This window comes from Hemitrygon akajei, chromosome 5 (genome assembly GCF_048418815.1).
Source record: "Hemitrygon akajei chromosome 5, sHemAka1.3, whole genome shotgun sequence".
In the NCBI taxonomy this organism is placed as follows: domain Eukaryota; kingdom Metazoa; phylum Chordata; class Chondrichthyes; order Myliobatiformes; family Dasyatidae; genus Hemitrygon; species Hemitrygon akajei.
In genome coordinates, this window is record NC_133128.1 from 39,763,899 (window position 1) to 39,777,375 (window position 13,477).

At 38.8% G+C, this 13,477-nt stretch overlaps 1 protein-coding gene across 1 annotated transcript in view; it reads left to right on the forward strand.

Annotated features, from left to right (window-relative positions):
* Positions 1-4,838: 4,838 nt before the first annotated feature.
* LOC140727659 (uncharacterized) overlaps positions 4,839-13,477 on the forward strand; it is a 44,785-nt gene continuing 36,146 nt past the window's right edge. The window contains exon 1 of the mRNA XM_073045297.1: positions 4,839-4,927. The gene's annotated coding sequence lies outside the window, so the exon portion shown is untranslated. The remainder of the gene's footprint in view (positions 4,928-13,477) is intronic.

A 13,477-nucleotide genomic window follows, 5' to 3' on the forward strand; every position in this document is an offset into this window, starting at 1 on the left:
CCAAATGGATATTGAACCCTTGAACGTTACCTCACTTTTTAAATATATATTATTTCTGTTTTTTGCATGATTTTTAATCTATTTGAAATGTGTACTGTAATTTATTTATTTATTTAAGGTTCAAAGGTCCAATTTAATGTCAGAGAAATGTATACAACACCCTGAAATGCTTTTTTTTCCCGCAAACATCCACAAAAACAGAGCAGTGCCCCAAAGAATGAACGACAATTAAATCTTGGACAATGTCTCCCATCCACTCCATAATGTACTGGTTAGGCACAGGAGTACATTCAGCCAGAGACTCATTCCACCGAGATGTGACACTGAGCATCATAGGAAGTCATTCCTGCCTGTGGCCATCAAACTTCACAACTCCTCCCTCGGAGTGTCAGACACCCTGAGCCAATAGACTGGTCCTGGACTTATTTCCACTTGGCATAATTAACTTATTATTTATTTATTTATTTATGGTTTTATATTGCTATATTTCTACACTATTCTTGGTTGGTGCGACTGTAACGAAACCCAATTTCCCTCGGGATCAATAAAGTATGTTTGTCTGTCTGTCAAACGTAAGAACCCCAAAGTGACCCCCCCCCCAGCTCCGCTCCCTCCCGTGTGTAAGTGGCGGCGAGCGACAATTCCCCCCTACCCCCACTGGCAAAAAAAAAGCAAGCATCCGCATTGCCACCGAGCACTCAAGTGTGAGCAATGAAATAGCAAAGACACAGATTGCAGTTACCCCAGAGACTTAGTGTTTCACCGGGTATTCGACACATTTCTGGTTCACTCTCTCCTTAATAAGGGAGAAAGAGGTGTCTCCATTTTCCCAGCAAACTGGTTTACGATGTTAAAAGTTTGTTACATCGCTTTTCTCGAGCTCTGCGCCTGAAGATCTCAAAGATCCTGGGTCTTCGGGCCCACAGCAGTAGATTATCCGACTCTCCTGACTCTCCTGCTGTGACTCCTGCCCTCGATCCTCCCGTCTCCAGGGTCCCAAGATCTTAGGCTTCCAAATCCGAGCCGGACTCTCAGGTCGAATGCTTGGCTTGCCAAACAACGGCCAGTCCTGAAACCCCGAGGATTGGGTCCCATTCCCACAAAGAGCCATAGTCAGCCTATAACTCCAGGTCAGGGTCTTCAAAAGAACCCTGAAAGGGAAAAATAGAGATATTAAAGATGGAAATAGAGCTGATTCCAAAGATGCAAGCAAAGGAGTTGCCGTTTAGCGCCATCTTAACTTCAATGAACCTCCTTTGTTTTATTTATTTATTTGTTTGTTTGTTTGTTTGTTTATTCTTCTATATTATGTATTGCATTGAACTGCTGCAGCCCAGTTAACAAATTTCACATCACATGCTGGTGATAATAAACCTGATTCTGGTTCTGAGACTATTTCTTAACCATTGTTGATATTAAGACTGTCAACTTTGTATAACCCAAGACCTGACGCTAGCTGCAGAGCTCCCTCCCTCTGTTGCAGTAATGCTGATACACTCAAGGGCTGAGAATTCATGCTGAGTAAATTCCAAAATAAATTGAAAATCAAACTAACAGCAAAACAGAAGAAAACCTGATGGGTAATGCTCTAAAAGTTCTGCCACTGAGTTCAAATCTATTCCGAAGATTGAAATGCAAGTCAATAGATCTGATGATTTTGTAGGTTAAACATAGAACAGGTTTCCACAAAATCTGCCAGATGTAAAAATTACTCAAATTCCAGAAGCATCTTTAGAGAAGAGAGCTCACCTCTACCACCCAGTTTGGTTACATGCAGTGTTACTTTATATTATTTCAAAGGATGTGGGCTTCACAGGGTGAGAATTGTCCACCCCCGGTTGCTTTTGAGAAGCTGATAGTGAGCTGCCTTTGTGAACCACTCAGTCTTTGCTGGTATGTACACCCACTATGTTGCCAGGGAGCTAACTCCAAAGGTTCCTCTCTGAAAATGATTGGAACTTGATCTTTTCGTAACCAGCACCCTTTCGCACAAGACTTCATCCTTACATGACAACAGTTCACCGGAATAATCTAACCTTCACTGCCAACTCATGTCTGGATCCTCAATTTCCTACATCGTTCAGAGCACTAATTGTTCAGCCAAACCCATGCACTTGCCCTGCCAGTGAGAAAGGTCACAGCTGATCTTCCTCAACCACTCTTTTCCATTCCACCACCGCATTCCAGAATGGAACTTCCACCCACTCACAAGATTGGGGCACATGACAGCTTAGTGCAAAGCTTTCACAGGGCTGCTAGGTGGCGTCACTCGGAGAGCTGGAAGGGCCTGTCCCATGCTGTATCTCTAAGTAAATAAAACATTGTGAAGAAGGGTTAAACAGTATCTAATCTCTCTGCCACTGGTGTTAGTTGGTGTCTTGTACAGTGTTCCTGCTCTTCCACCCGGCTGTGCTCCAGTGTCACTCTGTGCACACTAAGGATCCCACAGCATTGCCTTCATCAACCTGTGCAGACAGGCTCCAGGTTTCAATGTACGGTGGCCCTTGCCCAAAGAGATTTGACAGTCTCCACAATTACAAATAGAACTCTGGAGGTATGGTTATTCACTAATTTGCTTTGGAAGTTTTAAAAACAAGTACACATTAACTATCTAGATGACCTATTTTATAACAATCTCATAATCTGCAAAAGTAAGGCTCTGCAAAATGATATGCAAACAGATTAGTAAAACCCATGAATGTTTGGTGATTTACTTAGATTGGACCTGCCATGGTGTTTCGCCAGAAAAATTGTGTTATTAAAAAGGAGTTTCAAATTCTTGGTAATGCTGTTGTGTGGTATATAGTGTAGGCACTACATCTCATTCTGAGTGGTAACACGTAATATAGAAACTGAGTGCTCAACAATCCAATGCCCTACATTGTTGTAATGTAATTAATGCTACACTACATTGTCAGCTTCTTAAAGGATCAAGTAATAAGCAGGTAGTAATGCCTACGGAATGGAGCTTCACGGGAAGGTAGGCAATCTAAGTGGCAACAACAGAACAGAAAATGTACAATGTGGAATGATATTTGCTGTTCACTTTGGTAGAAAAAAAAAGAAGAAGCCCATTGTGCTGTTTTAAATATTGAGAGACTGGCAATGAGATAACCAGGTTATGAGCAATGAGGTTTCTGCAATGTGTATAATCCACACAATTTGAAAACTCCAATCCAGCAAAATAGATCAAGGTTAAATCATAGTAGAGGGCTCAGCCTCCAACCTCAAATGTCATCGGATTCTCATCTCTCCCCTAATCTATGCCATCTCCGCATCCTGCACTCTTTTGGACCTGGTTGTCTTGTTGCTTCACTTTGAGCGAAGACCCTCTCACAAATTGTGAATTATGGCTAATTGTTTCTCCTATTGCCAGCAGCATCAAACTCCCCTGCAGTTCAAAACCCCTTTACTCATTGCTCAGAAGTGTTACATTCTGATAATGTGTCTCAGTAGCCTTTCAAAGTTGATCTAAACTTCCACACTTCATCGATGTCTCACATACTGAGAATGAGGTCTTGGAGTTTTTCTCATTTTCCCAACTTGCAATGTAGTTCTACTGACAAAAGATAATGCTGTCAATTTTTTAAAAATTGTCACTTTAACTGGGAATTAATTACATATTATTGTGTCAAACACATTTGCAGATCTAGTTTAAGTAAACAACTTTAAACAGCCACTTGCACTGAAGAATCAAATTGAAGAAAATCCAAATAATTGGAATACATATTGAATTAAAATATATAAATGACACTATCAGTACTTATATTCCATTCACTTTATCAGAGATCCAAGCTCGACAGACTGTACATAGTCCACTGACCAGTTAAAAGTTGGGCATCGCCACAGCACTCAACATCTTACTGTCCAATAAAGCAATTAATTCTGTTAAACAGAGTTACATGACAGCAAGGGTTTTAATTGATGATGGTCTAAAATGGGACGATGAGTGAAAATCTAAATTACATTTTTTCTCAATCTCTGATAATAATAAATGCCTATATCTTTTATTCAAAGCATGTTGATAGTCAATGACTCTAAGGCATGTTCTGCCAGCTTCTGTTAATCATATTATCTGATCTAAATAAATTAGTTTAATGCCAATTGTTGTTGCCAATAAACCATCACATAACTGCTTTATTCATTGAAGTTTCATCTATTAAAATATAAAATAATGTATGTGGTTAGGAGAGGTCAATGACATGACTCATTTCACAATTATGTAAAGAGGGTTTCTGACTGTTGAGTTTCCAACAGTTAATCAAAATAAAGCAGCCACAGTCTGTAAAATAGAAATATTCAGTATCTCGGAGCATGGTTCACTATCAATCAAACTTCTTAACATCTGCTTCACCATACAACCTGTAGCTCTCTATGGTCGGAATTTAGGGAAGGTTGCAATTATTTTTTGATAGTTGAGACAGTATCCACCTGATTGATCTTGTATTTTCTTCAGGGAACTGTAATGCTGATCCAAATATGTGATGATGTGACTGTATAAAATTGCTTTAATTAGTATTAGATGCAGGAAAACAATATTGAAAACGGATGTAAAGGAAGGAAAAGTTGAGATTAAATTCAGGTCACAGCCAATACCTGCACTACTTTTTAGAATCTGCACATTTATGACAACATTTGAAATGATGCACAGGTATGCTCACTTCATAGATCCAAATTAGATAAAGAAAGTTTAGATAACTTGCAATTTGGACAACCTGGGTTTCTGAAATATGTTTGCAAAGGTTTCACTGAAATGCTGAAAGAAGGAGGAAGTATTGCAACGTTGCATCACCGGCGCTTTTGTTTCACTCCTCCCCTCCGACAGACAAATTTCTAAAGGAAAAGAATCAACCTCAAACATTGTCTATGCTGCTTGAAAACTTTCTTCAGAATTGGAACTTCAGAGACTTGCAAGGACTCTCCACAGGTACTGTAATGAATTAACAGTTAACTAAGCGTACTTGATGCACTTTTCTTGGGTGTTGATAAAATAACTGATACTGGAGATTATAGGATGAGTTTATATCTTGAAGGTATTCTGTTCAAAAGCATTTGAGGGACATAATTATGATGAAGTTAATAAGCGTAACAAGTATTAGTTATATTTCACACGAGACAAAGGATAAATGTCATCAATGAAATGGGTCATATCTACTTTTAGCTGAAACATTCAGAATGGCGGTCTTAGGTTTTCTGACCATTGGCTGTTGGTCAAGAATTCGATCTTAGTATCAACTCTGTATCCTCAAAATCAACAACTGAGTCTGATAAAGTACCAAAGAAAAACAAACAGCAAAGTTGGAGAATTATAAAAGTAAGCCAGATTAGCCTTAATTCATTTTTACTGAGAGAACATCACAGGATTTGTGTAATTTTAAAATGTAAACAGAGAGAGCAGGTTTGAAAACAGAACTAGAGAAAACAAAGCCAAAATAAATTAAAAAGTGATAAGCAATAAATGAGATAAAATGTTTTCCCTCATAGAATATAAAATATAAGGACCAATTTCCAATAAAGGTTTGATGCATTGATGAACCTTTTTAATCAAGTGCAGGATCTATATATGATTGGAAATTAGACCGGACTTTGCAAGCCTGAGATAGTCGAAGATTTACATGATTGTTGTTAGTGGAAGAGTGAGTGAATGTGGAAGAAATTGAGCTGTGTGTGACACTGAAAGCTCAGTTATTGATTCACAGATCTGAAGTCAGAGCCCAGAGAAATAACTAGAAAGATGAAGCTATAGCCCACTATCAGAGGGCTGTGTGGAGGGGGATACATTTTAAGCAGTACTTGAAGATGAAGAAAAGCTAAAATTAGAGAGCAAGATATAATGGAACCTGAGAAATACTTGGCCTTGTATGAAAGTGAACGGATCCAATACTCCTCCTTAACCTGAAGTATATGACTGTGGTTAGGAAGAAGAGCTTAATTCTCTAACAGACGGAAGGGCCTATTCCATGCTGCATCTCCATAAATATTTAACAAATAATGATACAGGTACACAAAAGGGAAATTCTGGATGGAGAAGGAAGTGACTTTGGTCAGAAATAAGGATTGAAATTCAGTTTGGTATCTGACAGAACAATGGACATTATTAGGTTGCGCCTGAAGTGAGAGCTGGAAGCTCATAGGTGCAATAAAAAAACCTCAGGCAAATGGTTTCGGGTTCTGCTGAGCGAAGAAATATTCATTTTTTAAAACTGTTGAATAAGAACTAAATAAAACTGTGATCAGTTAACGGAGAGTACGGAGGATGGATGAAAAAACAGGCAAGTAAAAGAGAGGTAATTATTGTTCTCCAGCACGTTCCCAAACAAATTCTTCATCATTCTACTCCGAAGGGTTGTACTTTGTACAGGGAGTATTTACACAGGGTATTCCTTCAGGAACTGAAATTTGGTGGAGAGGATTGTTTGAGGGGTGATTGATAAGTTCATGGCCTAAGATAGAAGGAGTCAATTTTAGATAACCTAGCACATTCATTTTTTAATATAGTCCCCTCCTACGTTTGCACACTTAGTCCAGTGGTCGTGGAGCATACGGATCTTGGACCTTCAGAAAGTGTCCACAGATGGGTGATTGATAAGTTTGTGGCCTAAGGTAGAAGGAGATGAGTTATACAGCTCTCGTTACATGCACATGCAGTTCAACTCCTTGAGTGATTATGCAGAAAATTTGAAGTTAATAACTCATCAGGGGTGATTGATAAGTTCGTGGCCTAAGGTAGAAGGAGATTAGTTATTAACTTCAAACTTTCTGCATAATCACTCAAAGAGTTGACCTGCATGTGCATGTAATGAGAGCTGTATAACTCATCTCCTTCTACCTTAAGCCACACATCACCCATCTATGGATACTTTCTGGAGATCCAATATCCATATGCTCCGATAGACAATAGACAATAAGTAGGAGGGGACTATGTTGAAAAACAAAAGTGCTAGGTTTTCTAAAATTGACTCCTTCTATCTTAGGCCACAAACTTATCAATCACCCCTCCTACATTGTGGAAGGAAATCATATTATAAGGTTTTTTTCATACTGTTATTATGTTCTAACAACTCGTTTAAAATTAGACATTTGAAGAGTTCCTATTGTAAGTCTGGGATGGTTCCAGGACAAGAAAAAATGAGCAGCAACCAGTAATTTGTATAAAAGATCACGAGCCCATTAAGTGCAAAGTTATATACTCGGCAACAGTTGAAAAGTGCCCACAACCCTTCATCTCTGGAGCTCCTTGGGCTCAGGCAATGATGCTTTAATTCTTCTTCCTTTTCTTGCCTTCCCATGTGGTCTTCAAGTCTGTATCAACCTTTCTTCCCTGTGATTAGCTTTATTCTATCATTGTCCATGTACACTATAATCCAGTTTAGCATTACCCTGCTGTCTCAGCATCATCGTCATCAGGTGCCATGCCCAGTCTGAGCTTTGGCTGCCATGGCCCACACACTCCTGTTTCGGGTCAAGTGGATCAAATCACTGGTATTCATTTCCAGTTCTCTGGCTGCTGTCTCCATCATCATTTGTCTTTGCCTTCCTCTTGCTTTCTTCCCTTCAATCTTTCCCATAATTACCGTGCGTTCTAACTCCTCTTTCCTAATCACATGTCCAATGAAGTTACGTTGCCTTTTCGTGATCTCATACATTATTTCTCTTTTTGTGCCTGCTCTGTTCATGACATCCTCGTTAGATATTTGTTTTGTCCATGATATTCTTTGCATCCTCCTCAAAAACCACACTGTCTCCTGCTCTATATTAATGACACCAATCTTTATTCCATAACTCACCTAAGCCATATGTTTTTCATCATGTTTTATGATTGCAGTTTTACAACTAAGGATCAAGAGGAGCTCATTCAATACCACTATAACTGCAAAAATAAAGTTTATAAGCTCTATCATTGCTACTTCAATGCACATATTAGGTCAGATTAGGGCGGTTTCTCAAGTGTTCCGAGGCAGCATCTAATGTGCCATTGAATTTTCATAGCTCTAGAAAGAACATTTACATACCTAGCACTTCCAAGATAAATTGGAGACCTGGTCTCATATAAAACCAATCAATAGTTAATTTGAGGAAGGCACAAATGATTATCAAAATATTAGTAACATAAATAATCTTTCTAGGGCAGTGTGTTTCTTCGTGAATGATGATAGAAATACCTTGTGTATATGTCATTAAAAATTTTTTAAGTAACCTTGTAAAAAAATCCCAGTTTTTTATATTTAGCAGACATCTTTTATTTCTTGGATAGTTTTGGATTATAAACAGAGTGCCTGCACTGTATTTTAAGGTATTGCTTAGACACCCATGGTATATCGAATTGGGACATCATTGTGCTTATTTGATATTCTTTGGCATTATCATAATTAATTCAAATCTTTAAACATTCAATTTATCATAGCTTAATTCTGCAAATGCTGAGAACTTCAGGACTGTAATAATTTGACACTTTAGATTGATAGAAAATGGAAAATATTTTTCATTTATTTTCAGCATACAACAGATATTGAGGTTAAGTTAGATCACTACAAAATATGATATGCAGGTCTTTATCTTGCATCCGTTTTTCTTCTGATGTAGGGATAATAAGTGACAAGCATTCAGACCTAGAAAATGTAACAACAGATAAATGGCAACAATTTCTTCTGCGTTGTATTAGATCCTCTCATAGAGATACACATAAAAGTCTTTGGGAGGCTTTCATATTTATTTAACAGATATGAAAGACTGATATGCGATAACTATCATTACTTAGCCAGTTGCTGGGGAGACCATAAAGCTATTCATGTTGCTCAATTAACCCTCTCACTGCAAGTGTAGCTGGGTGTATTAAACTCCAGTGCCTGCTCTTTAAACTGATTCCCCATGTTTATCCCCGAGCTTAATCTACCACTGGCATCGAGAACACACCCCCTACGATATGGAATTTCCTTCCTAAACATTTTGCCCTTTTTTCTTCCTCACCTTAAAGTCTTTGTGCTTTACAAAGTACTTGGTTACATGTTGCTGATATCTCATCTTGGAGTTCATCTTGATGACTGCTCCTGTACACCTCCTGAGGACATTTTACCACATCGGCTACATAAATCCAAACTATTGCTGCAGTCAGTGAGTGAGAATGCAAAATATCGAACAATTACTTTCTTTTTCATGCATTTCCTTCCTCAAGCAATTCAGAGTCAATTTATCCTCACGAGTCACATGCCGGTGATAATAAACCTGATTCTGACAAGTATTTAGGTAACTGGCCTTTTCATTGGCTATGTGGAGTAGTTCATGTTCCAAGCCTTCCCTGGTAATGCTCTTCCAAATCTTCTTGCACGATATTGACAGCTGCAGTGGTGTTCCATCATGCTCCCATGCTGAGCTCATCAATTTCATCAACTTTGCCTCCAACTGCTACCCTGACCTTAAATTCACTTGGTCCATTTCTGACACTTTCCTTCCCTTTCTCAATCTCTCTGTCTCCGTCTCTGGAGACAAACTGTAACAGGGGACATGCAGCGGGAATCAGAGCTAGAACCCTTCTTATTTGTCATGTAGTATATATAAATGTTTTCGATGAGACTGTCTGTGGTCTGATAAATGGGTTTTCTGATGTTACAAAGGTTGGTCGAGTTGTAAAGATAAAGATTACCGTTATTCCTCACATATACATCTTAACATCAAAACATACAGTGAAATAGCAAACACGAGGAAATCTGCAGATGCTGAAAATTCAAACAACACACACAAAATGCTGGTGGAACACAGCAGGCCAGGCAGCATCTATAAGGAGAAGCACTGTCGACGTTTCGGGCCGAGACCCTTCATCAGGAACGAATCTCCTTATAGATGCTGCCTGGCCTGCTGTGTTCCACCAGCATTTTGTGTATACAGGGAAATATGTCATTTGCATCAAATCAAATTAGTGAGGATTGGTGCTGGGGCAGCCCGCAAGTGTTGCCATGCTTCCAGTGCCAATGTAGCATGCCCACAACTCACCAACCCCAACCCTAGCCATACATCTTTGTAACGTGGGAGGAAACCGGAGCCTCCGGAGGAAACGCATGCATTCACAGGGAGAACGTACAAAATCCGTACAGACACCAGCAAGAATTGGATCCCCAGTCAGAGTAAAGCTTTGTGTCACCCTATCCTTGTAGTTTGCAAAGATGGTTGCTTGAGGATACGGAGGGACATAGATCAGTTGGAAAGTTGAATGGTGCAGTACCGGATGGAATTTAATCCAGACAAGTGTGAGGTAATGTATTTTGGGTAATGTAATGCTGACTGGACATATACAGTAAATGGCAGTGAATTTAGAAATGCTGACGCACAGAGAGACTTGGAGTGCAAGTTTATACCTCCCTGAAAACAGTGACACTGGTGATTAGGATAGCGATGAACAAATTAATCCTTCGTGTCTTCATAGACACGTACATTTAAGACCTTGAACATCATGTTGCAGCTGCCCAAAATATTGATGAATTCCCATTTGGATTATCGTGTACAGTTCTGGTCATAACCTATAGGAACAATGTGGCAGCCCCAGCAGTTGTACAGAAGAGGCTCACCAGGATGTTGCCAGGAATGAAGGGTTTTAGCTGGAAGGAGAGACTGGCTAGGCTGGGATCATTCTCACTAGTGTACAGGAGGCTGAGGGGTGAGCTTATGGAGGTCTATATATTTATGAAGGACAGAGGCAGGGTAGGTATTCAGAGTCTTTTTCCATGGGTAGGGGAATCTAAATCAAGAAGCATAGGTTTAAGGTGAAGGGGGGAGATACTGAAAGAGAATCAGAGGAACATGTTTTTCACACAGTTTGATGGATAGATGGAATGAACTGCCAGAGGAGGTGGTGAGGGCAAGTATAATTACAGGGGTACAATTGCTGCATTTTAAAAGATTTAGAAAGGTACATGAATAGGAAAGGAATAGAGGAATATGGGCCAAATGCAGGAAAATGAGAAGAGTGGAGATAACCATCTTGGTCAGGTGAATGGTCTGAATCAGGCTGAAAAGCATTTTACCATGTGGTCTGAATCTCTATCAATCTAAGTCTAAAATAAGAACATTCCAAAGTGATTTATAATCAAATAAATACCTTTGAAGTGTAGCTATAATATGGAAAGCATTGCAACGTGATGGCAGTATACTGTAAATCTTCCCACCAAGACCCGGTAAGATTGAACAATTAAACTACACTGAGTAGAGCATTAATAAGATTGGTCCCCAGTCAACTAACCTCAGTCAGCTTTATAACTGGTCGCTGTAACCTGAGGCTCAAATGAAGGAAAGGCAGCAGAACTAAATGCTATCCAATGATTCCCGCCGAAATGCAGAAGGAAAACAGAAACAGATCCTTCTTGCCTTTTGCTAGATCCAACTAACATACAAATAACACAGTCATAAAGCTTACACTCACGTATTCTATCACTGCAGACAGGGATCATACACTGACCCCAGCAAAGCAGGGTAGTGAAAGAATCATCGTCACTCAGCACATCAGTACCCAAAACTCTGTTCTGTTACCGTCCGCCTTTGGTGTAGTGAAACTTCTCTATCGTTATGGGTGGTCTTTGATGGAAAATATTTTGCACTTTTAAGTGCTTCTCTCAGTCAGAGAATCAGAATAAAAGTTCATTTTTAAAATTTAAGATAAAAGCTTTGTAAAATTTACAGTATCGATGCAGTGAGCTACTTGTATTGGCAACGTTCACACATAAAGGTTATGTGACCTTTTTGTTAATGTTGGTGTGACCACTTAAAATCAACAGCTTTACATAATGTTTGATTTTGTCTGTGGACTTTAAAATTAGAATTGTTTATGAAGGTCACCACAATTTTGGTTAGTGCTTTGTTGCATTTATCCATCCACTGCTGATTATTTTATATGTTGTTGTCACCGCAACTTTCATTTACTGTTCTTAAAGGTCAAGCAGAAAGTTTCAGATATTTCCAAATAACTGCCCCATTGCATTACTGTTTATTACTTTTTCAAAACTAATAAATTTTAGTTCATTATGCTATTCTCCAGAGATCAAGCTATTTCATCTGTCGTGCTCTTTAAAAATATTTTATTTCTTAAAGCTTCTTGTACCTCTGCTCAGGAATATTATGGAATATTACAGCACTTGCTTCACACTTCCATCTCACAAATTTGACAAATCTCACAAAGTCTACAATTAATGTAGACTTCATAAACATTGATTATCTTTCACACATTAACCATTCTTACCATCGGCATTGCTCAAAGACTGAGGGGACCGTAGGCCAAAAAGAATTGTGTACAGTATGCTGCCAGGGAATTAAACACAGAAGGCAGAAAGTCACGATTCAGTTGGTGCAGATTTGGTAAAACAGATAGATTGCTCCTGTACTATACTGTTCCATGTTCAAAGTTCCATTGTCAGTGGGTGTCAGAGACTCACGCAAAACATATTTACATCTACCCACCTTCTGGTATTGAGAAAACAAGTTTAGATGAAAGTTCTGAGACTTGAAACATTTAGTTGTTTCTATTTCCACCTGTGTATTTCCAGCATTTTCTGCTTTAATCATAGATTTCCTGCAGTAGTTTTGATTTTCATTCCTCGTATTGAGAGAACCCTTAAACAGGTTGTGAGTAGTTAATTTGTCTCCTGTAAATTTCCACCAGTGTAGGTGGGCAGGAAGAAAACCCGTGTGGAGTTGACAGGCTCTGAGAAAGAATAGGTAACAGGGAAATAAGAGGAGGAACGTGATAGATGGGGTTAGATCTAAGAAATGGCACCAACTCAATGGGTTGAAGGGTCTCCTTCAATGTTAGAAAATATAAATTCCAACATGGCCTGTGATTGAGTATTCCATTACCTTGGGACAACTGCTGGGATCACATTGAACTACTCTGCAACAGTATTATTTATTTATTTATTATTGTTTGCATTATTTGTTTTCTTTTGCACATTAGTTGTTCATCAGGCATTTTATTTACAGATTTTCATAAATTAGATTGTACTTTATATTCCTGTGAATGTCTGAAAGAAAATGATCATCAGCATAGTACATGGTGATGCATACAGTATGTACTTTGATATACCGGTATTTACTTTAAACTTTGAACTTTGAATGCTGAGATTCACGTAACCCAGTTGGCTGCATTTGTAGTGAGGCATCAACGGACGGTCCCAACCTAAAACAAAAATATAGAATTTCATCCATTATTTTGAGGAAATAATTTTTATCAATTATTATAGCTGTAACTGTGCTCAGGTATAAATGTGTGGTAGCCAAATGTATAATTGAGACTTTCCTGTCCTCTAACTCACTGAACGTATGCTAAACAGAAGTATCTTCCCGTTAAAAGCAAGGACAGTAAGGGTGGGGAGAGCCAGCCTTGGATAACTAAGGAAATAAAGGAAGGCAACAAACTGAAAGCTTGTGTGTACGATGTCGCCAAGAGTGGTGAAAAACTGGAAGATTGGGAAAACTTTAAAAATCAACAAAGAACAAC